Source organism: Anser cygnoides, chromosome 14 (genome assembly GCF_040182565.1).
Source record: "Anser cygnoides isolate HZ-2024a breed goose chromosome 14, Taihu_goose_T2T_genome, whole genome shotgun sequence".
NCBI lineage: Eukaryota > Metazoa > Chordata > Aves > Anseriformes > Anatidae > Anser > Anser cygnoides.
Window position 1 is genome coordinate 5,149,992 of NC_089886.1, and position 26,312 is coordinate 5,176,303.

Below are 26,312 nucleotides of genomic sequence, written 5' to 3' on the forward strand. Positions count from 1 at the left end.
TCCCATCTGTGTGCTGTTGTGGAATGAAACCCGGGCTTCTCGGGCTCCCAAAATCTTACAGTTGAATGGCTAACGCTGTGCTTCACTAATATTTTAGACCACTTCAGGGCTGAACTCTCAAACCTATCTTAATCCATCCTCGCTAACTGCAAGTGTCTCTAATCACATGTAATCTAATTGAACGCTCTCAATCTCCGTGTCTGTAAATGATTACATGAACTAACAGTGCACACACATAAGCCCAGTTAAACAAAAATTAGAGGTATGTTACCACCCTGCCAGAGTCAGGGCAGATCTGCGAGCAGTGCAGGACAGCTCTGCTCCACACATTGTCCTGCTGGCCTGCAATAAATTCACAAAAACTAAGACCCTTCAGAGTAAGCAAATCTTCCTTGTTAACCCTGCTTCCTGGGGCAGGCAACAAGTGCTGGGGATGGAGTTACAGCACACAGCTGGGGTGTCAGCACCACGGTCCTGCTCTCTGCCTTGCTTCAGCTCTGACGTGCATCGCCCCTTGCGCCGCGCTACCTTTTCTTTCCTATTTGCCACCATGGTTGGACCCACAGAGAACCTGCCCCAGTCCTTCTTAAGTGGCAAACAAACACGCAGACATCCCAACCACTTGCACTCGAACCAGTCGTGGCAGACAAGCATTACTACCTGTCTTTTGAGACGGCCGGCAGTGAAAGCTTGCGGTCGATGTTTGTCCTTGTCCCCGCAGTTACCGTGACCGCCGCTGCAGGCTTCGTGCCTGTGCTCTGCTTTACCCCAGGGCTGTGCCCCGCGGAGCACAGCTGCTTGCTGCTAGAGGCAGACAAGACATTAGCTGACCCCTTACCCAAGCCAGCAAGCTCCACAACAAAGATATCGCTCTTGCTTCAAAACTGGCTGCTGGCTGGCTTTGCCCTTCTTATTTAGAGTTGATCTGATACCACAGGTTACTGCACTTGAGAAGACTGCAGGGGATGCATGGTATTAAAAAGCAGAAGCACCAGGAGAAGCCAGCCCTAAAGACTCCTAACCAGAGCTGAGCAATGGTAGCGAGCAAGAAACTTTAAACTGCTGGGTTTTTTAGCATGCATTCAGCAGGGAACTGCTGTAAATTTACCAAGGGTGGGTTTCTCATCTCACTCAGGACTCACTTGCTGCAGTGGGTTGCAATCAGCCTGGGCACATGCAGGTGCATACCAGGTCCAGGCCCGATACAGACATAAAGATGGATGTTCATCGTAGCAGCCAAACAAATTTTCTAGCTCATTTGATTTTAAAGCAGGCAGCTGGAAGATCAGAAAGCAGAGTTCTTTCTCAGTTTGAAATGCTTTTAATCTTTGCAAAGGAAGTTTCTTCCGATTCCTTCCTTACTTTCTTCTCTGCCTCCCCTCAAACTGCAGCCTCTCTGCTATTTTAACAAGCTATCAGTCTCTTAACACTTCAGTGCGTTCAAACATTTCTTAACAAGAGCCTAGAGAAGGATCAGGAAGAAGGAAAATGATTATTCTGAATCCATTCCCTAGTCAAGCTCTTACATTTTAACTGCACTTGAGCTGAAATTCATTAGCAAATTATAGGTAAAGAACTCAGAGAAGAGTCAAAGTAGCTTTCAGAGAAATTATTCCCTGCAGTCTGGTTATTGAATGGATAAGGGGGAAAAATCCACATCAATATAAACACTCGTCCTTTGAAAAGCACTTTTTTAAAGCCACTCCTCTAAACCAGTGATTTTTCCCTTTAAATGGTTAATATTAATAATTCACCAGTACTGAACTGATTCCAGCATTTTATTTCATTTTTGAGCTAGAGCTTTGCTTTTATCTTCACAGACTTAAGTCAGTCAGCATTTAGCTGAGATCATGTTAACATAATGAGACAAAGATCGTTCTGTGGTTAAGGCCCTCCTAACGCTGAGGAGCGCTGAGTTCAGCTCAGCTTCTGCCCCGGAGCATGTGTGGGACCCCAGGGAAGTCATTTAGTCAGCTTGCTCTTGAAGGCATATTTCCTCCATCTTTTCTATTAGACAAAAAGGAGAGCTTAATAGGAAATTGGTCTTTGGTTGCAGGAAAAAAAAAAAAAAAAGAATTTCCAGAAACATTTTTGGACAGAACGTGCAGCCTTTTTATGGAATTTAAGCCCTACACTATTTACTCGATCTAATATGGCATTTTGGAAAGGCGAGGGCTTCCAAGCACGTAGGAAATGGTGACCATTCAGACATGCCTAAGCTCCGTCAGGAGCCTGGGAAGTCAGGTCGTTTCCACAAAACCTCTCAGATTTGACAAGTGGAAAATTCCTGTTCAAGAAGCTCCCTCCTAGTTTTGCAGACGAGTTCCAACTATAAATTCCTCAGGGCAGAGATCAGCTCTGATGACCCAAACGTATCAATATTAGGAACAGAGGATACCTGCTCTTGGTTGGTACCTCCTTGTGCTAAATAACAGCGTGTGCCTAACGAGGGGCAGCTTCCTAATATGCAAGATCGCGTTATTGAATTAGAAGGAAACTTTTGACAACAGCTGCTTTCAAATGTCTCATTTACACTGTAAAAGCTGCTGCTTCCTGTAATAATTGGGAGGGAGAGGAGGGAAACCACACGTAAGCTGATCCGTGCCCCCAGGAGCTGTGCACGCAGCTCCTGTCAGATCAAAGAGGAGCCACGCATGGAGTCTGAGGGGAGAGCTTGGCCCCTGGCACTTTACACAGAAATACGCTGGAGCTTGCCTTGTATTTAGGCAGCACCCGGCCCGTATCTTTGATGTGTGATAACAGCGAGGCAGGTAAAGCATAAGGGGAGGCCTAACAAGTTATAGCGTAAGTGGGAAACGCCGTTACAAGTCCAGGGAAGGATGAACGAAATAACGTTTGTGCTTTCCTGTGAGAGCCCAGACATACCTCAGCCATGGAACGACCCAGGCAAAGGGAAAAAAGCTCGAGACCCAGCAATCTGCAGACAGCGAACAAGCTGGGAGGTGAGGTGAACGGCCGGAGAACTGATCCAGCTGCACGCGGCGTGGGGGAACAGGAGGGGGTGTCTGAGCTGCAGGCAAACCCCACGCTGCGTGCACACAGGATCGGCCCTCAGAACAGCAGCCCCTGGGTCCCAGCTGGGGGGACGACGTTCAGACCGGTGTAGCTCCGTCGCTGAATTTGTTACACGTTCAGCATCTTCGTATCACATTAAACCGTCTCCCTAATGAAAGGGATGCGGTAAGCCACTTACATTTTTGAAGGCAATTTCTCTTTGAGATGGGCACAGAAAACACACGGGCTGAGCCAAACCATCACCACCGCTGCAGATCACATCTCAGCTTCACAGGCTCCCAGCCGTCCTGTGCAGCCCATCATTCCCTCTCTCTCCTTATTTTCATACATCTTTGTCCTACTCAGGAATAAGAAGAGAGCAAACAATTCCCACTACCAACATTGCAGGATACCACTGGAATAATTTCTATTAAGCTTTGAGGAAGGGAACCTTTCCGTCCTGTTACACGCATTGGAAGCCCAGGGGACCTCCATGTGCAACTTTTGTACGTTTTCCACTCACGGGCTACGGCCCAAAGACTTTCAGAAACAAAGTCACTGAACAAATGAAGTCGAGGTTCCTGCTCTCCGTTTCACATTTATTGTTCTTTAAGGAAGAAATACCCTGGCTGGATTTTTAAAGCAAGGCTTAAATCAGCACAGAAAGGTTGTGCAGGGAAGTCGTGTTTGTGCATGCTGCACATGGCAAAAATAAGCTACTACGTAGAAAGCCTAATGTCATAAGACACCTAACAGAAAGCCAAGAAAAAAAACAGCTTGGCCTGATTTGACTAGTTTTACTTCTGCAGGATGCCTTCAGCAACCTTTTGTTTATCTTTGACTTTACAAAGAAACAAATGCAAAAAGACTCCAAGATGTTCCTTTGAAACTTTTTTCTGTAGAGGGAAGGAGAGAATTTAAAATCCCTCAGAAAAATCAGGCTGCTTGTGAAGATTCTTATCTCCTAAATAAATCATTTGCTGCTACTCTTAAAGATGTGACTGATTCAAGAGTCAGAAGGAATGACGACTGAACGCACTTGTTAACAGCTCCAAATCATCTGTCTTCGGCGAGTGACCACATGTTGGTTTAACCTTCTTAAGCCTACAAACGCCACGGGCTGATCTGATGATTTTAGTGATCAGTGTCACCCCCAGGAGATGGGGGAGGCAGAAGACGTGACAAAGCGAGTGGTAAATAAGGGCACCAGATCGTCCCTGGGCTCTGGCCCAGATACTGAGACCCTCCTGGTACAACTGAAATGGTCACTTTCAGCTGATGGCAATATTTTTTTTTTTTTTTTTTTAATCATGACATTGAGACAAGCTTCAGTTTCAGGCTCAGAGTCCTTCTAGAGACTGCTTCTACAAGACTATCCCACATAAGCATAAATCTAATTATATCCTTGGCCTTGTCCAATTAGCTTTTTAAACTTCACTTATAAACCACAGAAGAAACTTGTTTGAAAGGAAAAGAATTCTTTAAAAAAACAACGTCTGTCAGGCAGTTTTAACAAACTTCACACAAGTGCATGCCAACACTTTTCTGAGCCATATGGGGATTTCTGTTGTCAGTTAAAAATTGTGAATACCCCATGCACGAACTACTGAATAAAGCTGTTTTTATTATAGAAGTAAACAGAGAAATTTTGGATGATTCTTCGCATTTCATCATTATTACCAACTTAAGGCACTTTCACACACATTAAAGTTTGCACTGCTCAAAAAACCATCAAGTTTTATGAGTAGAAACAGACATCGTGTTTAATATGATCTTTTCAGCTAGAACAGCTGTAGCTGTGCAGAGCTAGCGCTCTTCAAGCCAAGAGCCATCTTTTTGTTTTGTGACTATACAGTGCCTCATGCCAGACGTTTATCCTCAAACCAGTAACTCTTCTCATAGAGGTTTACTCTGTAGGATCGACCTGGCATAGGACCGAACAACCCACCTTCCACTGAAGGAAGTTCTTGTGACTCTCGTCCCTTCGGAAAGCTGAGGATTCAAGCTTGCTATCACAGAAAAATCCCAAAAGTGAGAAACTCCAGGGCTCAGCTGGTTCCCCGTCCTATCCCCATCATCAGAAAAGCACAAGAGCATGGGCCAACGCCACAGCTCGCTCACGCTGCGAGCCGAAAGCCCCGATCCAGCTGCTTTGGCTGGTGCAGCTCCTTAATATCTCCGGAATCCCCCAGGCACTGCTCTCGGTTTGCAGCAGGATGAGCCCGAGCGGCGTGTTTGTGTGAAGCCTAATGCTCAGCACACGGCGGCCTCAGCACAGACAGAGTAATCCCGGCTGCCATCAAAATCCACCCCGAGCAGCAAGCTGAAGAAATACCGTTTTCTTTCCACGGTTCATCATCTGAGCTTCTCTTTGCTTTCTAAAGGCAGCTCGGCGGATCTACGGGAGGCCACTGCGGGTGCACCCGGAGCGCTAGTGCAGATGGCACCGTCAGCTGCAGAGATGGCACGTCAAGTCAAAATCCTGACAGCACTACAGACAGCTGGCCCTACAGCGACAAACTTTGCAGACACGAGAGGTTTTACAGCTAGCGGTGGCTCTTCAGCAGGAGCCACTCCTCCGGGTCTGTGCTACCGCAGGTGTGGGGGCACAGCTCTGCTGCAGCAGGCAGGGCTGGGGTTAAGCAGAGTGCTTAAAAATCTTGGCTCGTGTTCTGCAAAAGGAGGGCTCTGGGATAGCATCCTGGTCGATCCCTGGCTCTGCCACCCCTGTTCTTCCTCTAAGCTGTTCTAGCTGAGCTCTGGGGTTGCTGGGTCTCTCCTGTGCCTCTTCGGCTGCTTGGTTCCCCACCTCTGCTCCAAGCTACGGGACCATCCCTGGTTACCTTCCCAGGGTTCTGAGGTGCTACCAGGATGCGGAGGCTTTCAAACCAGGAGCAACCTGAGAGGCCATTTCCAGGTCTCCCACTGGTATTCACTGACGGACAAATCACCATTTTGGATTTATTTTGCAAAGAGACCGTGACGCTAGAGCCCAAGTGTGCCAGACCTCCAAGTAAAACCAGCTGGACAAAACCACTGCTGCGATATGGCACCACTGCAGTGACAGTCCCCAAACCGAAGCAGCTGCAATCCCAATGAACACGGCAGATCAACACAGAAGCGACTGCGCACGAATCAGGCTGTGTGTCTGTGGCCTTCTCCCTCATCACCAACCTCCTCTTCCTCTAGGGCCAGCTCAGTGCTTTGCCTAGCACGTCTCCTCCTCCAGCCTCGGAAGCTGGGCTGCCACAAACCGCCAGCTCTGCATGGACTGGATGCATCCTAAGGGTGTTTTACATGCCAGGGAAATACCAAGAGTTTTATAATATGCAGTAGATCCTTCAGCAGAAAGTTAAGTGTCACTGTTTCAAATTCCTCTTGAACCATTACAATCAGCCTGATTTTTTGCTTTTTAAAGAATTTGCACTGACAACAATCTCCCTCATTTAAAAAGAAACTTTTACCAAAACCTGCTAAAATGCAAATTGTTGAATCTCTGCTATTTTGGAGAATGATAGTTATGAGTTGACAAACAGTCTACTCGCCATCTGAAAGAGCTTGTCACAACACACATACATTAACCCTCCCCCCTCCCACGGAGTATGGTAAGCTAAAAAATAAAAAAATAAAAATTTCTTTTCTTCTTCTACAGCCCATGGAGAATTATCTTCTTTGCAGGGCTCCTTGTGATGTATTGCTGCTCAATCATGCATGCACCTTTGAAACAGCATCACAAGTTCTTCCTGACAGCCAGGAATGTGTTCCTACTCCAAGGTTACCTTTGTTCAAAATATACAATAGAAAGTAGATGCTAATGAGAAAATAAATGCGCAGCAGTCTTTGGAAATGGCAGTGCTGAAGCTATCACCTTGCCTGAAGCAATAAATTCCAGGCGAGCACAGACTGTATTTTTAAAATTTATCACCTCCCAGGCTAACAAGCATTGATTACGTGTTTTTCTTTGAGTAATTGCCAATATTGTTAATATGTTCAAAATTATACTTAAAAAGAGAAATCACATTCCGTACTCTTCTCCGCAGAATATGCATGAAGTACAGAGACTAAAACTGGCTGCGGAGGAGAATCTTGGCCAGCCCCCAAGCCTGGTTAGGTGGCACAAGCTCAGCCCAGCAGTAGGATTGTCGCTGAGGTTAGGTGCTGTGACAGGTCGGGGAGAAGCCCTGAGGCCCCACCACTGGGCCAGCCCGTGCCATCGCATAGGACCCGAGTCCCCTCAGTGTCCCCGCTTAGGACCTCACAAAGGACAGAGTTCAGACACTCTGCAAGTGCTTCCAAAGCCAAGTGCAGTCCAACTCCCACTGCGCTTTCACCTCCAGGTTGAAGTGTGTTATGTTTTTCTGCGGCAACCTAATTTATATCCAGTTAGGTTAACCAAAAGTGGCTGGGGGGGCTTACTTCCCCTTCATTTGGTACAGAAAAGTCGGAATAAAACCCTCCTTCAGAATTTTTCCTGCCAGTTGATAGCAGTCCTTGACCATGAGCGTTTAACACGTATTTAACACACACAGCCTTCAACTGAAAGGCACCCAAGGGCAGCACCGGCTCAGCTCCCACTTGCTACCAGAAACACTGCAGAGAAAAAGCATTTTTGGGACGGGAAGCACCTTATTTTCTCGCCGTTTCAGTGTTCTCTGGCCTCTACTACACCAAGGCATATCTGTACATGGCAACCACGTTCCTCATTCTGGCTGAGAAAAAACTGACTCTTAAAAGAAATAAAGAAGATACTTGCTAAAACAGTGGATGGAGAATGCTCCTCACCTCTGTGAGAACTAAATTAATACTACTTCCCAGCAAAAGGGCTTGTCCTACCTTATTTAGGAATTTCTCAAAGTGCCACTGGGTTACTGAGACAGGCACAAAAGCAGAGGGGAAGCCTGTGTGGAGGCCCAACTCCATAGCTCTCACATTCACTCCCTAATCAGGGGTTTCAGAATCTAAATGAGACCTGGATTAGCGTTTGTGACACTTATCTGCGTCGTACTTCTCACATTGCCGCTGTACGTTTCAGCCAAGACACTGAAATCCTATCTCAAAAAGGCGTCAGGAACAGAAAAACCCTGGATAAGGAAGGCTACATTTTTCCCTACACAACATTATAGATAAGATATAAGCTGCTCGTTTATCGGTTGTCACCATTCTAACAACGCTAAAACACTTCATTTTCTGAATACCATCCTTAAACATGTCTTGAAAAATTAACTAGACCAAAACGAACAAAATAACCAGAGCCCAGTGCAGATAAGAGAAATATTGCAGAAGAGGAGCCTTAAGAAATCCAGTGAACATTAGATATCCTTCATGTACATTCTAAATTTAAGATTGAGGGTAATTATTTTAATGTGGAACCTTCAATCACTGCTCACCCTACAGAGCTTCCCCATGGGTTTGAGTTTGAGTAATGTAGTAATGACAGCATTACCACTTGTAATAGAAAGAATCATTACAGCATCATTATCAAGGAATTACTCTTGCAATTAGTAATAATTCCCACATTCGGAGTCAAATAAGTAACACTTTCCCCATTAATTTAATTTTCCCTGTAAGCGATAAGAATAGTTGCTTACTCTAGCCTGTGTTTTAATATACCTATCTGCTTCTTTGTCTAAATAAGTCCTAGTGCTCTGCTTTTGAAGAGCACTGCATCTAGTCAGATAATTTCACAGGAATCGAACTATATGATCTGTCAGGTTACCGGGCAGGTAAAAAAAAAAAAAATATCTCATGTTTGACCTGGTTCCACAATGTACTCTAAATGGAAATCACACCCTTCAGATGCATTTACACCATGGGAAGAATGATAACTGAGGACAGGGAAGAATGTTATCCTGTGTGCATCCAGTTGTTCGCAGCGGCTTCCTAACTACTACCAGTAAGCAGCAGCTCAAAAGAGTACTGCTATGCAATTCCTGGGGCTTCTGGGATAAAAATCCCATTAAAAGGGGTGAATGTTCAAGCTATCAGAAAGAGCAGCCCAAGTTCAGAGTTCAGGACCACGCAGTGCATGGGAAGGGTTTTGTTTGCTTGTTCCTCCAAACACATACTCCTCCAGGGAGGCTCAGGTAGTGATGTCTTCATCCTTCGTTAGCTCCCATCTCATCAGCCCCTCCATCACGGCCTCCCTCTATAGATGGGATTTCAAGGAAGAATGTAACTCCGTGGTTTTATATGTACTTGTGTAAAGTATTTTGTATCAGAGTGAACCATATGTATTGAGGCTCTGGAGTATTTTCTTTAAGACAAGAAACCTCACTGCAGTGCGGATGGAGGATGAGGGTTTTTCCTGGTACTTTCAGTGATGTCGACGGCAGAGGTTAACTTACAGAAACCTTCTGTTGTCCTTTGGTTGCTTATCCTGGGGAAAAGATTGGCAACTCAGATCAATCTTCTCATGCCAAACCGCCCTGCATTGTGCCAGTCCCTGTCCAGCCCTATTAAGAGACTGCTGCAGAACTGAAAACACCGCACTTCCCATGTACTGTAACTACACAAAACGCCCGCAGCCAGTCCCCCTCTCCCTGCAGGCGTCGGGGAGCTAAGAAGGCCACAGTACTCGTTTGCACTCTGTTGCTCTGGGCTGACATGACGGACAGCTTTTCTTCCTGGCAGAGCGAAGAAAGCACTGAGCACAGTGCTCCATTCATGATCCCGGCTCCTTCACACAATGCTTAAGCGGGAGCCAAAATCTTACCATAGGTATGGGCGCTGAATTTTTGAAATGCTTTTTGTAAGTCCTAAGCACGCAAAGTGAGAGAACAAAACAGCCAACCCCATGACACGGCCTGCACGGCGCATCGGATGGATGTGCCAATCTCATTTCTAATTCTGTTACATCCCCCTTCATCCCCCAGCTTAGCTCTTTGCCGAAGCCCTCCTCAGCGAGATCTTACAGCTGCTTGATAGGGAAGCCGATGAATACGTTCATTGTTCTTACACAACTCCAAGGCATACAGTTCCTTAGTAAATCAGACATTCAATACACAGAGGAAAACACTGTAAAACAGTACAAGATACAGTAAGCAGTACTTGGATTACTATGAATAATTAACTAGAAACCACTGGATAGCACATCTCCTGATGTTCCTCACGCAGATTTTTCCCACCTCGCTGACGTTACACATCGTCTCTTTACTTCAGCTCGCGTTCCCTTACAACTGCAGAGGATCTCTCGAGCCAGCACAGCAATTCAGCTGTCATACCCCATGTCATGCAATCCTTCAGATACTAATCAGACGCCAATTTATGGCTACTTCAGGTGCCTCATCTACATTATACTTACTGCAAGATTTTTCCAAATCCCCGTAGCTCTCGTACTTAGAGACCTCTTTATGCCCAAACTAAATTGGTTCTCAGCCAGACTTAAGTGTTTCAGTGCCAAGCATAGAGCTGCCACAGCTATTATTGTCTAAGACTATAAGAAAAGCAAAATCTGCAGGGAGATGTAATATCTTTCATTAGATCACCTTATGCAATGGGAAAGCACTGGGCAAGCTTACAGATGCAGAGGTCAGCACAGGTTAACTACAGAGCTCTTCTCCTTCCCGCTACCTACCCCCTTGTTTTTATAGCCAGCAATCACATCCCCTCCTTAGTTTTCATTTCACGAAGCTGCGCAAGCCAAGCTGCTTCTCCTGTGAGAGCCTCAACCTCCTGTCGTAGGATCAGAGGGGATTTCTTGTTCTTCATGGCGAGACCAGCCGCCACAGCGTACTGCTTGGACGGCAGCCTGCTGCTCCGCTCTTTCAGACGCTGCTGTACAAGGGTCTGAGAGGCAGCACCAAAAGAATGCTCTGGAAAAAGCCAAAACTTCAAGCATCCTATGAAATGTATTTTTTTGTTGATATGGTTCCAGTCTTCTCACAAAGGAAAGACACAACGTGTTTGCGTTAACAGTGTTAGCATCAGGAACAGAAGCACGTTGGCTGAGGCTGGGTGCTGTTTTCCATTGTTTGACACTAAAACAACTCTGGGTGGTTTGCTTCTGCTCTTTAAGAGAATTCATAACTAGAGATCCACTTCTTGCCTCTCTCTTTGTGCAAAACAATTTTTTCCAGCTCTAGTGTCAATGGGAAGTAGTGTTGAAGGGCATATCACAAAAAATATTAATGTCACAAGTAGGAATTTTGTCCCCACAGCACTTGTACAAGTGAATATGTAGATTGCTTCAGAGGAAGGGCTCCCTCTTGGATGATGCTAACTCATTGTGCTTTGTAAAGCCCTGAGCTCAGATAACTTTTTTGCTATGAGTGAATGAAAAAATCTGGCATTCCTCCAAACATAGTAAAATGAAAAACATAGAAATATCACAGAGCGATTTGTTCTAGTGGAGCGCTCCAGCTCTGGGACTTGAGCACGATCCTGCAAAGCAAAGCCCTGCAAACAAAGCCCTGTATTTACTGCTAACCACCCCCTCCCAATGCTGCTGGGATCTCGGCTTGCAAGTGTCACACAAGGACCCGACTCAGCCATTAGATGCCCCGATTTTGTGTTCCTGTACGGAGCAGTCATGTTCCTGAGGACACTGCCCTCAGTCCTGGAACCCTGGTGAAAGGAAGATGGAAACTGTGCTGTGGATCAGGTTTCACTCCTTAAAACCCAGGGATGGGAAGTCCGCAACCAAGGGGAGCGTGAAACGGTGGCCTCCACGGCCTTCAATTTCAGCTCCAGCACAAGGAATTGAACTTGCCCGACCCTAAGCCCAAGCTAATAAATCCTCCTACAAAGCAGCTCTGTTGTTTGCAATCACAAGCAACCATCACTTCCCTGCTCTGTGACTGCGCTGTGCAGCACCTAGCGGCGTGGGAGGTGAGGGGGGCCAGGAAGGGTTGGCGACCGTGGTCTTATTTGTGCTGCAAGCAGTTTGTTTACAGAGGCAATCGCCACGCTCAGCACACTGAGTGCTGCATAAAGATCATACGAAGAATCTGCCATGAATTACAAATGAACAATACTTAAACCCCCCATTTTACTCCTCTCAGCAGCACACAGCACAGCAAGGTAACTTTTCAAAGCAAGCCTCATCAGTTCTGACACTTTATAAAACGCACAGCCTGACCTGTTCAGCATTTACATAGTTCACTGGTCAATTAGGATGCGGCACTAAACAGTAGTGCTCAGGACACATATTTCTCCACCTTGGCCCTCTTTGACCTCCCCACACGGTAATGAATTTTCTTCCTGCTTGCCCTGCAGAATGGATCAACCTTAATTATCTCACAACAGACCAGCGTTGACCTGGATTTATTAGAAAATTGAGGGGCTGTCATACCAAACTAAAAACTTCGATGTCACATCGAAATTAACTCATAGCATTGATACGCATCTCTGCAGCCAGGACTGCATGCAAGTCAACAACAATTTCAGCCTGCAAGTCAACTCCTGCAGACTGAAACGCACGGCAGCCTCTCAGGGAATCACCTCTTAAAGAGCAGTCCAGCACTATCAGTCATTTTCCATTCTGTCTGCTGGGGGGATCTCGGCATCCTCCAAAGTCAGGTCAGATGTGAGGCCTCACTAAGGGGAGAAATTTCACGAGGATGGAAATCAGCAGCCACAAAGCCAACCTGGGCAACACGAACGTCTACAGAACTGGGAGTGCAGTGGACCACAGCAATGATTTGGTATTGGAAGACCTGGACTCAAGAGAGACCTTGCACAAGTCATTCAGCTCTTCTGTAATACAAAGGGGAGATCTTCCTCAGCAACTGCTCTGTTAGCGGATCAAATCCTTTATTAATTAAAGCTGGTGGCTACAAATGTATTACCGTGCCCAGCTTCTACCAGAATAAGTTAGGCCTAGATTGTAAGAACCTATTAAGTATATAGGTAGGCTCCAGACAAGACAAGTTAATTAAAACCCAATCATAAATCAGCATAATTAGAAATAAAATAAATGTGAGATGTAGCCATAATGAGAGAGCCCTTCACGAATACAGAAGAGACAAATCATGCAATGGGGTGTCAGTGCAGAGAGATCACGCACAAGTGTATTTCCCAATCTACGTTACACTTGAGGTGTTTGCCAGCATAAAAGCCTCTGCAGCATTTTCCTTTTCATTTCGGTGCCACGCCTGTCCTTGTACATGCCCAGAGCAGTGGCAGCTTATAAATATAATCACTATGGATTGATGCACGTACAACAGTTCTATTTTAAGTATTACATTTTCCGAGGCACTCACTGGGACTGAGAACTGAGCTAGAGGACAGAGGCAGCTGCACGGCAGATCTTTGGTAAAGCAGAGCTTCTTGCTGGGAAAATCCACATTTTTGGAAGTACAAAAATGAGACTATGGCTGGAATATCAAAAGTACACAATAAACCCTGCTAATGGATCAGGAGAATTACCACTGCTTCAGCGCTGTTCTTCCGTGCAGGTAGAGATGCCTTAATTGTGCGATGCTTTCTCTGGGAACTGATGGGAAATCATGCTGGTCAGTGCGTGAAAGAGTCCTTGCATAGGAGGTTATTCAAATCAAAGGTGCCAGTTTCATCTAAATTTCAAACAGTAATTACAAACTCTCTTTCAAGGAACAAACACCTTGCATACTGAACCAAAAGCATTAAAAATGCACTGATGTGTCTGACTGTGAAGGACGTCCTGAACTACCCCAGCCCTCTGCTTCTGCTGAATCCAAGACACTCAGACCCCAGCAGGTCACTTTGCAAGTGACATCTGGGGATCCAAGAAGGCCACACCACACAACACAGACTCAGACCTGGAGAAAAGCCAGGCCTGCATCCTGCTTTTGCATCTCTGGTCCAGTCTAAGGACTCAAAGTGAACAATGACAAATTAACTCCACTGAACACCCAGATCTTACTATGAGCCAGGAGCCCATCCCACCAACTGATCAACAGTTCATGCCCCAGTGAATGAGCATACAGCAGTAGGATTCAGTCACTCTGCACAATCTCCAAAACAGATTTTAAACAGCAACACTTGGAAGACTTATTTATACTGCGGCAGTATCAAAATTAGGATTGGAGTCCTACAGTAGAAGATACCACATAAACACATAAGAAATTGTTCCCTTCCTCCCCAAGGACCTGCAATTTGACCAAAGATGAAGCTTGGAAAATAGTGGAAACTATCCTAGTGGGAGCTCATAGACAGAATGCAGCTTTTACGCAGCTATGTAGTATGTATCAGAAATCCCTGCAGATCTGTGAACTATCTAACCCAGCCTTTTAGACAAGGAATCAGTCTGAGTCAACCTGTATAAGATTCAAAAGCATTTTTTCAATCTCTAATTCACAGCCTTCGTCAGTGATTATTTTACAGTGGAAGTAATGGAGCAAGAAAATGATGTACTTAATATACCAAGTAGCTAACTTAGAGCAGCTATTTAAATTCATGTACTGCTCAGCTTCAACTCCAATGGAAGTTACTATTTTATTTTTGTCAGCTTCTCGTCTGGTGTGTATCAATAATAACATCCAGGGAGTGATACCCACTTCCATCAGACAAGAACATGTCATGATATTATCTGCCTGCCCGGAAAAGCTGGCTAAAGTTCTGAATCCCATGGGTCATTCCAGTCTGGAGAAATAATTACTAGTGGAGTCTGATATCTTTGACACAATCCTGTTTGCTTTTAAATTATGCACAAAGCCTTGTTTCCCTTCACACACCAGGAAAGAAACAGCAGGAGAGATCTCCAAGCCCCTCTTTAGCCAGCAAAAAGCTGCATTCAGCATTTTCTCAAGACTGTGTTTTTTTCTCTGTGCTTTTTCTGTCTACTATCTTTCTCAGATGATCTGATGCCATTCTGCCAGAGCCATGCAAACCTTCACAGCAAAGCATCTCATGAAGCCTCTATACTTCCTCTGACTGGTGACTTCAGCTTATGCTTTTGCTGGATTCTTTAGCACACAAACAAGGAGATCAGCTATCTCCTTTATTCTTCTGAAATGAAGAGACAGCCATTTACACCAACATTTACTGCAACTCAGCAGTTACTTGATTTAATGCAACTCATAAAATTACAATTTATACTTTCTAGAGTCACAATCCTGGTGGCTCTCTAGTCACTGAAGTGCTTTGGGGTGCAGGCAAGTATCAAGAACATTACTCTAATACAAAGACAAGGTCTGTCTCTGTGGCCCCAGATCTGACCCCAGCTACTACTGCAGCTTCATCCCCTGCCTGGGAATGACTCCGGATCATGGAGTTTTAACTGCAGCCCTTTTAGCTAAAAGGCCAATATTTTAGCATTGTAACCATCTGACTGAGGCTACATATATACATATATATATATATATATATAAAAATATAAACACACACACAGACTCAAGGCACCCAGCTGCCTGGCACCAATCTAGAAACAACTCAAAAGCACGGCATGGCATATGCTAGACCTTTGTGTTCATCTTCCCTCTTCTCTTAAAGTAGAATGCTTCAAGGTTGAAACCTTGTCGCTTTTTTTTTTTTTAATTGTCACCATGTATTTATCACACATCTTAGTTCGATTTAAAGCCACATGCTGAGGCAGCATCCCACTGTTTCCCTGCTTGTTCGCAGACTATGGACTGCACCCTCTAAAACGTGCACAGGCATGCAACAGCACAAAAGCCAGCCCTGCACTAGTCTGCGCTGCCCCCTTGCAAGTTTGCTCAGCACCATATATTCCCCACCATCGCCTATTGCGCTATTTGCAAATGGGAGACATTTGCATTCAGACAAGTATTTAAAAGCACTTTGGATTTGTTACAGAAGTCATCATTGGAAAGGTGGTGTAAATCAATGTGCTAAGGGTGAGAAATATTGATTTCCCTGCAAGGTTTATTTGCAGTATGGCTGAAAGACCTAATACTAAGAGACAACAAATTGAGCCATCTCAAAGCTCAGGGGCAGTTTGAACAGGGTTACAGGGTGCACAGGGAGCACAACCAAGCAGGCACCATGCCAACCCCATGGCCAGGGCCCAGCAATGAGGGAAGCACCCCCAAAATACAGGCAGTACCAGGAATACTGGAGGGTCAGACCCTGCAATAAAAGCACCTCTTCACAGCAACCCAGTGCCTACCTGCCACGTCAGAGGCTCTTCTGCACACCAAAGCTGGCTATGGATGATTTTCCACCACCTTGAGCTCCAGGTGTTCTCCAAGGGCCGTTTGGTGGTCCCTTGTCTCCCAGAACCCTGCATGGGGCTGCTGTGGGGAGCTGGGATCAACCCCAGGAGTCAGGGCCTGGGCACAGGAGAATGTGCAGAGCCTCAATGCCTAGGAGAAACAATTCTGTTGTCATTATTGTTTGTTAAAAATAAATAAATAAATAAAATCTTTGTTCTTGTGTTTACTTCATAGGAGATCCCAGCCACTCTGTCACTGCTGGCCCAGCCCTTCTGCTGAGGCCCATTGCACGCCCTCATGCAGGGAGCAGCAAAGAGGACAAGGGCAGTCTGGCCAGCCCTGCTCACTGTTCAAATCTTGGCGGCAAGAGGGTGCTGAAAGCATGAGTGTGAGTGAGGGCAGCGCATGGCATCTTACAGTACTGAAGGAGCCCTATCATGGAAGGGCACAGCTCCTCTAGGATCCCCGGAGGAGGAGGCCATTTTGAGAGGGGCAGGTGATGGTGGCCATTTTAGAGTGCTCAAGAGGCAGCACCTGTGGACTGTGCTAGGGAGAGAGGCTTTCCCTGTGCAGGAAAGCACCTTTTTCCTGTTTCTTACCCCATTTTTCCCAGTCTCAGGAGTGCAGCTGGTATCTTTCTCCTGAAAGCTACTCCAACAGTAGATAAGGCTAACCAGAAGTTACTTCAGGCGAAGTGGGTGATGCCTTATCTATGAGGAAGTGCAGAGATCACCTCCCTTCTGAGTGAGCTGTTCCTCCCTCAGAATTTCACCTACAGCAGTGTCCTTAGTATGCAAGAGAGATTCTCAGAGCTAAGGGCTGCTTCACAAGCATGGTGGCTCAATACACATGTGCAGGGGAAAGACACCTGCTAGTAGGGCAGAGACATGCCAAAAACTCCAGCAAGGGCCTAGCAGCAGGACTGGGAGCAAAACCATCTCCTAGTCCTATTCATGGGGCAATCCTGTTTCTTGTGCAACCCTGCACATTTTAAAGGGGATATGGGATCACAACATTGTTCACTCACTCCTGGAGGAAGGTCTCACAGAGAACATCTCAGTCAGAACAAGATGGATGTGCCGTACCCTTTCAGTGAGCTGAAAACACAAAGGGCACCAGCTCCGAGATCAGCACAGGGGAGACACTTCAGCTGCTTCGAGACCACAGGGGAAGCAGAAGCACTGCCAGCAGCTGATATGTGTTAAGTCTTACAAACATAGGTTTTAGTCTGTTACTTCAGGAAATTAATTTCTACTGAGTTTTGCAGTTTCCTCTCCTTCTCCATGGGCCCTGTGATGGTCATTTGTCACTGCTGCTCAGAAAAAAAGGCAATTTTCAGGAAGGCAATGAGGCATTCGACAAGGTTTCCAGTAAGTGTGGAAACATCACACACTGTCATATAATCACACTGTAAGCAGCGACGCCTCTCAGACAAGTTGTATGGTTACATCTCTAGGTAGTGATGAAAGCTTTTGTTAGGTTTAAGAAGCTCAGCATGGATATGCTCCAGAGCAGGGAAAAATATGAATAAGCAGGAGATGATTAGATACTCAGTCTCACAGACATCATGCAAATAAATTGGTGTGGAAATCAGAAACCCCTCAGCGTGAGTCAAGTTCTGCAGTCCTCATTCAGCCCAGCCTCCCTGCATTGGTTCACCCTTAAGCCACTTTCTGGTAATATTACTACTTTACTAGTTTGATAAGCCTCCTCCACACACGCTCTGATTTACATGAGTGTATAGACAGACCTTGCCACTGACATTTGCTAGAAACTTTCCCAAGGCTTATACTGAATTAGCTTTTCTCCCCAGGCAATTCAGGCCCTGGTGTTGAAATCCTGCAGCATTTCCTCACAGAGCAACTAAGTCCTGCAGGTGTTTATTTAGTGCTGAAATCAGGCTACAATGGAACCAGAACCCTTTTGACCTTGTCAAGTAAAGGGGTTACAAAGTTTTAAGTACTCCCTTTGTCAGGGGTCATTAATTGACTGGTGACCAGTCTCCTTGACAGTTAAAAAGAATAGGACTCTCCTCTCAGAAGCTTGGGAACAGGCCTTCCTCGTCCTGCCAGCCTCCCTGCCTTCTGAAGTCTACTGCTTCCCATTTTCCTGGGAAAAATCCCATCTTCCATCACAAACAATGCGTAATTCATAGTCTGGATACCAGGCAGAGGTCAGCGGGAAGGTACAAAATGGTATAAGTAACAGTAGGAATGAATAAATTTAACTTCTTGGCTCCTGTGGAGAATGAAACCTAAAAGGAGGTGTAGCCTACTTCAGTCAACACTTTCATATCACTGCTTGTCTTTCTAAACATACCCTGCTCTTCTGGCTCTTTACACTGAAAATACTCTAGCTCAGGTGGAGTGAGGCATTACTGTGGTTATGCGTGAGTAATTGTAATACTTGTAGGTGCCAACCAAAGGGCAATAAAACTGGTTTAACTAGCATACCAAGGGGTCCGTGCAAGTGATGCCAGTTTTGGCTTAATTCTGAATTTACAATTGTCATCTCCATCACTGTTTACTAAGAGATATGTATACTTTTACTCTAGTTAGTCATCTCTTTCCAATTCAGTTCCAGAATAGGTAAAATATAGGGCTTATTTCCATATTACCTTGTGCAGTTCAAGATCCCATTTTGGAAAGACCACAAATTACAGCCATTTTTCCTTTCACATTTACCTGTGCCTTCACATCTGCATTGCACTGTTAAAAGGTTAAGGTCTAAGGCAAAGATTGAAGTTTGTCTGTGATAAACAGTGAGGAGCTGACCTCATATATCGGAGGGGCTTTCTCCAGGAGCTAAAGAGCATCTTCCTTATCCCAGCTGCATATTTTCCTCAGGCGTTTACTGTTTCAGCTAACAGTTGTTTCCAGAACAGATCTGGTCCATTTTGATTCCAGTGCCCTCTAAACAAACTGGCTGAAAGATGGAAAGAGAAAAAAAAAAAAAAAAATCTATCCACAATAGAAGTAGTTGCCTTGAAGAACAAAATGGGTACACCTCCAGATTTGAGGCTGGAGATCTTAAAGAGACTAAAGGTCTTAAGTGAGTCCAGAAGAGAACATTTCAGAAGCATTTGAGGGAGAGGGAGCATGTGTGTCTAGCTGTAGTTAATAGGGTCTAGTTTTGTCCCCAAACGTCCACTTACTCAAAAACAGCCCTGCATTCAGAGGTTCAGTTTTTATTCCGGATCCTTACAACAAGTGAGAAACTGAGACAATGGAAGACATGAGTAGAACATGTTAGACTTGCTTCTATTCTTATTTATAGCAATTTTGGTCTAGCTTCATTAATTTCAGTAGAAGCTGGATAACGTTCAGAAATCCCAGTTCAAATTGGGGCAATACTTAACCATGTACTTTACCTCACAGCAGCTGATGCAGCTGAAGCAGACTTCCAACTGATTACATCCTTAGCTGCAACTGCAAGGTGAATAGCTTTATAGAAATCAATAGGAAGGTAATCCATCGCTCATCTCAGACAGCTGTAGAAGTGGCACCTTTTTTGCCCAGGGCAATATTATGGGTTCTCTCAATTTTATCTATCCACATATGCTCTGAGTTAGGTTTGTCACATTTCTAGCTGTTTAGAACGTCACTTCTCACACTTAAATAGCCACAAAGCAAGACAATGTTTGTAATAATATAGAACAGTCACTTACCCCTGAGCAAGTAATTTATCTCAGACCAGAGCGCCAAAGTAATAACTGGGATTAAAGATAAAGCAGTCAAGACAAAAAAAAGGTAAATCAATCACTACATTAGGATATTGGAAGAATCATTTGCATGTACTCAGAAAGTATGATACTTGCCATTAAGCCCAGCTGTAGCAGAATCTCAAATTCATAAATATTCATCAAATAACCTTTTTAGCAAAACTCAGTGACTACGATGGTGGCCAGCTACAGAATTCAAGCTAATTGAAAACCTGAGAAGTAATGAAATGATTGCATGTCTGTCTCTTCATTAAATCAGTGTGCAAATTTGCATAGATTAATTTGTGTCAAATTAATAGCTCCACTCTTGGCTTTGAGCCAAGAGAACTTATGATCAATCTATAGTTTTAATTCCATTCTGCACTCCCAAAGTGTTGGGTGGTTTTTGCTATTTCAGAGACAAAAAAATTAGAGCTGAATATGATTTTCACCACTTCTGTCATTTCTCCCTATTTCTTATGTTATGATGATTAATTATAATAAAACGTGCACATGATTAAAAAGCAAAAATGAAACACACTCTCAGCCATGGAGAAATGAGATCCGGTTTGCTTCTCTGCAAGTGAAGTCACATTGGAATGCCTGAATCCTCAGCTACATTAAATTCAACAGAGGGTGGTGTATGTGTGGGGCTGAACAGGCAACTTACTTGCCTGTTTTATGAGCAGTTCCCAAGACTGGGTATTTTAGTAGAATTTTGCCTGTCATTCGCTGGGTCCCCAGCCCATCATGCTCTACCTTTCCATGGGATGCAGAATTTGCGGTACCTATGCGACTGTTTGATCCACGTGATGTGCAAAATATATTTAAACATTTAATGGCTGCTATGTTGAGATCTGTCTGGAGAATAATTATTTCAGCCTTCAGTTATTTGAAGTTAGTGACAGGGACAGACAGTGCACTCATTTACATTTTCAGCTTGCCTTTTTTTGTTGTTGTTGTTGTTTTAATACAACCAGGCTTTAATTCAGGACATTTGATTAATCAAACTCAGACCATCTGCTGCAGTCCTGTCTCCTGCTGATCTGCATTGCCTGCAGTGACATGCTTCAGGGCTGCAGTCTCACACTGTCTCTTCCTCTGTCAGCTGTTTTATTGCTAATCTGCTCCTTTCACCCAACATACAGTGACTGAGCTTTGTTTACTATGATGACCACTTACGATAGTCAGTGCTAGACAATTAGTATCAAAATACAGGACATGTGCAAAAGCCAGTTATACAACAAACATACCAGAATGAAAACAGTATGAACCAAAGATTCCATGTTAGCCAAAAGAAACTCTTCACTAAGACAATTCAAATACTTCCAGTAGCAACAAGAAATTTTAGCTTCCTCATAGTTAAAACTTCCTAGCATTAATGGGGATTCTGCGTTCATGTGATTTTTTCCTCTCACGGTCAGAGATGGACTCAGAAATTCAGAGTGAGGAGCTAGACAGCATGAACTTGCACAGCTTGGAGATTTGAAGGCACAAGAGGCAAGCAAGGTGCATGATTTCCAAGTAGGATTTCAGTTTAAATGGAATAGGAAAATATTGCAGGCTTCAAATCAAAAATCTCAAAAGACATCCAGAGAAACTAACTTCTACCAGCCATCAGTTACTGCTGTGGATAGGGCAAAGCTCTGCACATCCCTGGGTTTGGGCCAGCTCTTGCTGGTTCCTGTGGAGTTCCATAAGGGACTGAACACACTGTGGTCTCTGCAGAAATGGGACAATAGCTATCTGAATGCCTTCGATAACAAGCATCCTCTAGCTACCGAGGCTAATGCAATAAAGAGAATTTCATTTTGGCATAAGAACGACATGATGTATTGGCAAGATTTCAATTATATGAGGCCAAAGAGGCAGCTTAAAAGAGTTAGGCCTTTATTAATCAGGTAACAGTGATGCTGCATTTCAGAACAGGCTTAACACCTGCTAATTTCATTTCAGTGCTGCAGAAGCTGAGTCAGCTAACTGAGCCTGTTGTGGAACAGGAGCAGCAAAGATATTTCTTGCCTTCATGAAATTGTTCTCGTCTCTTCAGTAAGGACGCTACGGGGGGAGTGAGGAGAAAGGATGGCACCCTTCCTCCTTTAAGCCTGCCAATACCCTGTGCCGCTAGAGCTGTGGGTGAAGGACGATAAGAAGCATCACAAATCCTTGCAGAATGCATTGTTGCAGTTGCTAATGTTTATTAAAAGCTAAGGTTTCAGTAACTTCAGAGGACTTGAGGCAGATTCTACAACAAAAACACTGGTGTAGGACAAATTATCTTCTTACTTTCATTCTGTTTGGAGACAATTTTCACCCCGAGGCTGATGATGAGAAACTTGAGTCAGATTTTTATAATGGAAGTCATTTTGCATCCTCAACTACAACATTTGCTATCAGCAGAAACTATAACACTAAAACTGTGTGATAGTTTAATAGTTGCTAATACAGCATACACCTCATTTTCCATGACAAACAGGTCTAGTAATAGCAAGAAGCACTGCAAATCAACCATAATATACTGAAACAGGACTTATTTCACCAGGATTGGAGCTTACTACAAGTGCTTATATGGTTCATTTATACGGTACAAAAGACAATTGTGAAATGACTGGAAATGTAATATGGAGGAATGTAATTGGTCTTGCTGGAGATTGATAGATGGTCATTTATGAAAAGTGGCCATCAAAGGTTGGATTGTCTTCTCAGTTTCACCAGAGTAAAGCAGCACAATTATGAGATCAAGGAAAACTCCAGATTTTTACTGTCCAAAGGACTCAGGCTGATCTGAAGCAAGTACTTCAACACAGAACTTTTTTTTTTTTTTTGAAACTGCCACAGTCCTTGCTGGCCAGATGGAATTTAAACATTGTCATATCTAACTTAGGTCCAAAATGTTCACAAAGTAATGGACTCTGATGAAACGTTTGTGTTATTCAGTCAATACTACTGTTGTTTAACACATTGCTTTGTTCTTCAGAAAGTTCTGCTGTAGAGGAATCAGCTGAACTTCTCATATCAGACCCATTTCTAGAATCAGAATAGGAAACGAAGAATATAAGCTAAGAAGATCCCTCCCACCCCACCCCCCTGATGCCATTAAGTGACAATCCTTCATCCTTGCAAGAACCCCCAGTTAACACCTCAGTAAGCCTCAGAGCCCAGGGCAGTCTGCCTGGCTGCTGCACACCTGGAGTGTGCAGATGAGACCCAGGGGGAAGAAAGGCATTTTGATGCAGTGAGAAACTGAGCCCTCTGTTTTGTGCCTTGCAGATGCTCTATTAACCAGAGGTCCTCAGCTAGGAAAGGATAATTACAGCAAGCATTCAGGTCACCTGAAGAACACTAGCTACTGTAGACCAGACAATGCTTTGATGCCAGTTCCCCCTCGCCCACCTCCAAAAAAGAAAACTTCTTTTTGCAATCAAAGCAATTCTGGGGAAAGGTTTACTTCTTCCCAATCTTTTTACCTCTCCGAAGCCTTGATCCTATAAGTTATCCTGTTCTTATACCAGTATAAGCAACCACAAACTCCTATGGACTCTACCAAGAGAAAACTATCATAAGTAAAGGGAAGACCTGAATGGCTTAGAAGTCCAGGCTATCGAGAAAGAAGCCACAAGACTCCCCTTTCTTAGTTCAAGTGTAAAACAGGTCTTTCGTAAATGTATCATGTGCCCCACTGCAGTGAGACAGCCCACAGTGGCAGGAGGATGCAGCAGATACAAGAGGTCAAGCACTGTCTGTTCCTCGGGATCAAACATCTTTCATCCTCTGTTCAACATTTTTTATCTTCAGAGCTCTCAGTACAATAGGTGTTGAACTCTTCTGAAAATCAGTAGACACCTGTCTACCAAGAACTGCTGAGTAGCTTTATTGATTGCTCTCGAAGTGGGCAGACTTGTATTTCATAAACAGCATATCAAAGTTCAAGTATAATGACTGAGGACAAAATGCCAGTAGAAGCATAATAAAAAGTTTCCAGTAATAATTGAATTAGCTTGGCCATATATCACTGGACTTTTTTGCATGCCCAAACAACCCACAAACAATAATTATGGTTAGCTATACAGAGGATGATAAGCAATCATAACAACAAGAATATCACACAGGTCTCATATATGTAGCAATCCACAAAGAATAGGATAACCCCAGTCCAGCTTTTCCTTTTGTAGGACACAGACCTCCCTTCCCAGCAGACTGTCCCAGGGCACTTGCAAGGACCTAGGAGCAAACTGAAAAAAACACCTACATGATCCCCACTTCAAAAGCCATAGAAGCGAAACACTACAAATGAAAACATTCAGCATCAAATTAGCCAGGGGACTGCTGCTTACCCAGGACTTAAAAAACATTCAGGTTGCAAGACAGCTTCATAAAAACATGTTCTACAGTAATAAGGGGAGAAATCCCCCCCCCAACACACATCATTGTAGCTACATCCCCTTAATTAATAGATCATTAGAGCATGGCTGAACATCTTCTGGGGAGGTGTGAGTTGCAGGATGGAGACCAGGGAGGGGGCAGCATGCAGCTGGCAGCGATTCATGGCTTTTCATCAGCTAAAAGGATGCTCCCCCTCCACCACCAGCTGCTGCTGGGGGAGATGGAGTGGCCCAGGCGAGAGGCTGCTTGCACCTGAAATGATTTACCAAGTTAATAGCTCTAAGAAGCCAAACATAGCCCCTGTTTAGATCTAGCAGCATAGAGAGAGGGTCTTGCTCCAAAGGCAAGCCTTTTGGGGTCATTGTGTGTGCCTGGCTGTGCTATGGAGTAATTAGAACAGCTAAAACCGAGACGTGGCAGCTGACCTGCTTTCCAAAACCATCATGATCTTTGGTATTTTATTAACAGTAGCCTGCTACCCTGAGCTGCAGGACAGCACAAGCAAGGTGCAGAAATAAAACACAAACAGCCACATATATTCCTTTGGGAGACTTTCCTTTAGCCTCCATAAGAACAGATGAGATGCAAACATGCATGAGTCTCCCTTCAATACCGAAGGTCTGCCTGCGAGCAGAGAATTCCTGTAAAAAGAAAGCTGATCTCTCTAGGGGCAGATTTCTCTTTCCTTTTTTCTTTTTCCAAATGACATTTAAAGACAATGAGACCCCTTTGTATTTTAGGTACAATAGCTAAGCAATAATATTAAAGCTTTGAATTTACACAGCACTTGCCACCAGCAGCCCTAGCATGCCTGACAAATATTTAAAGTGGGCTTTTCCAGAGCATCTGTAGGAATTAGAAGTGTAAATCACAGAATCTGTAATCTTTAGAAGAAATCACACTCTTAATGTTAACTTCCTCCTTGTGGTGTTTCTGTGCCTTTGGTGTTATCAGGGCCAGTGTTCTCAGTGCTGGTAAAAAACACATGCCTAAAATTAGGAACTAGACTTGGGCACCTAAATAAATATCTAACTCAATACAAGTGACATGATTGTGTTTTGTGGGCTTTTTTGTTTGTTTGTTTCATGCTATTCTTGTGTCCCAACAGAAAATCCCTTTCCTTACAAGATGATTTAAATTCTACATCTTTTCAAGCCTGAGGGGAAGCTTTATCCATCAGCCATAAGAAGAAACATCCCTGAATAAAGTTGCCTTTTGGTTTGCAGAGCTACTCAAGGACATTGCATGCCTCTACCAGCCCGTTTGCACTAACCATCACAGCTCTAAAATTGAATTGCTTCATCTTGCACCAGGTTTTCTCCCATACCTTACCCCCTCCTTTACAGGAGAGTGCCGGTAGGGCTATATGAGATGTGGTGCTTGGTGCCACTTCCTAAGAAGCGCTGCCCTTCCTTGCTGTTCCCTGAGGGGTGACTGCTCCCTCTCTTCCCACCAAGAGAATAGCCAAGGCCACCCTGGGGATTCCTCAGCCGCCACTGCAGCAGCCAGGCACAGGGGAACGCGAATTTATCACTGACATCAGAGGCAGCGAGCTGCTGGTTCCCTGCAGCCCTCATTGCAATGGCCACAGGTACAACCTTTGTTAGAAAAATGATGATTCACCGCGTAGCGGAGGCAGTGGCTTCAGCTGCTCGTCTGGATCAGGCCTCCACACTGAGCTGGGAGCTCTGCTGAGAGTCAGACCTTTGCAAGGCTAATTTATATATTTTGTCAGCATGCTGGAAAGGAGCCTTTGGATATATTTTCAGCTTGTGTCAAAACACTACACGTTATTCTGATCCCAGCACTTAAATTCTAAAATGCTTTAAATCTGCTCTCATCTTTGATATTCTTAAATAAGAAGTGTTTACATATGCATCACTATGGTGACAGGAAAATAAAAATAAAGGGAAAAATTCCACCAGCGTATCAAACTCTATTTCAAGTACAAACACCATTAACATATCTAAACTAATCAATAGAGTCTGGATGTCTCGTGATACCATTTGGATCAATAACAGAATAGGTATGAAGATAAATTCCCATTACAAATTCCTTATAGATTTTCAGGTCTCTGCCCAGTTCATCAGCATCCACCAAATAATTAACCCCAGAGAACGTGA

At 44.3% G+C, this 26,312-nt stretch overlaps 1 protein-coding gene across 1 annotated transcript in view; it reads right to left on the reverse strand.

The window, feature by feature from the left end:
• Positions 1–5,221, reverse strand: part of RASGEF1C (RasGEF domain family member 1C) — a 105,586-nt gene extending 100,365 nt beyond the window's left edge. Inside the window, exon 1 of the mRNA XM_067005386.1 lies at positions 4,964–5,221. The gene's annotated coding sequence lies outside the window, so the exon portion shown is untranslated. The remainder of the gene's footprint in view (positions 1–4,963) is intronic.
• Between the last annotated feature and the right edge of the window lie 21,091 nt (positions 5,222–26,312).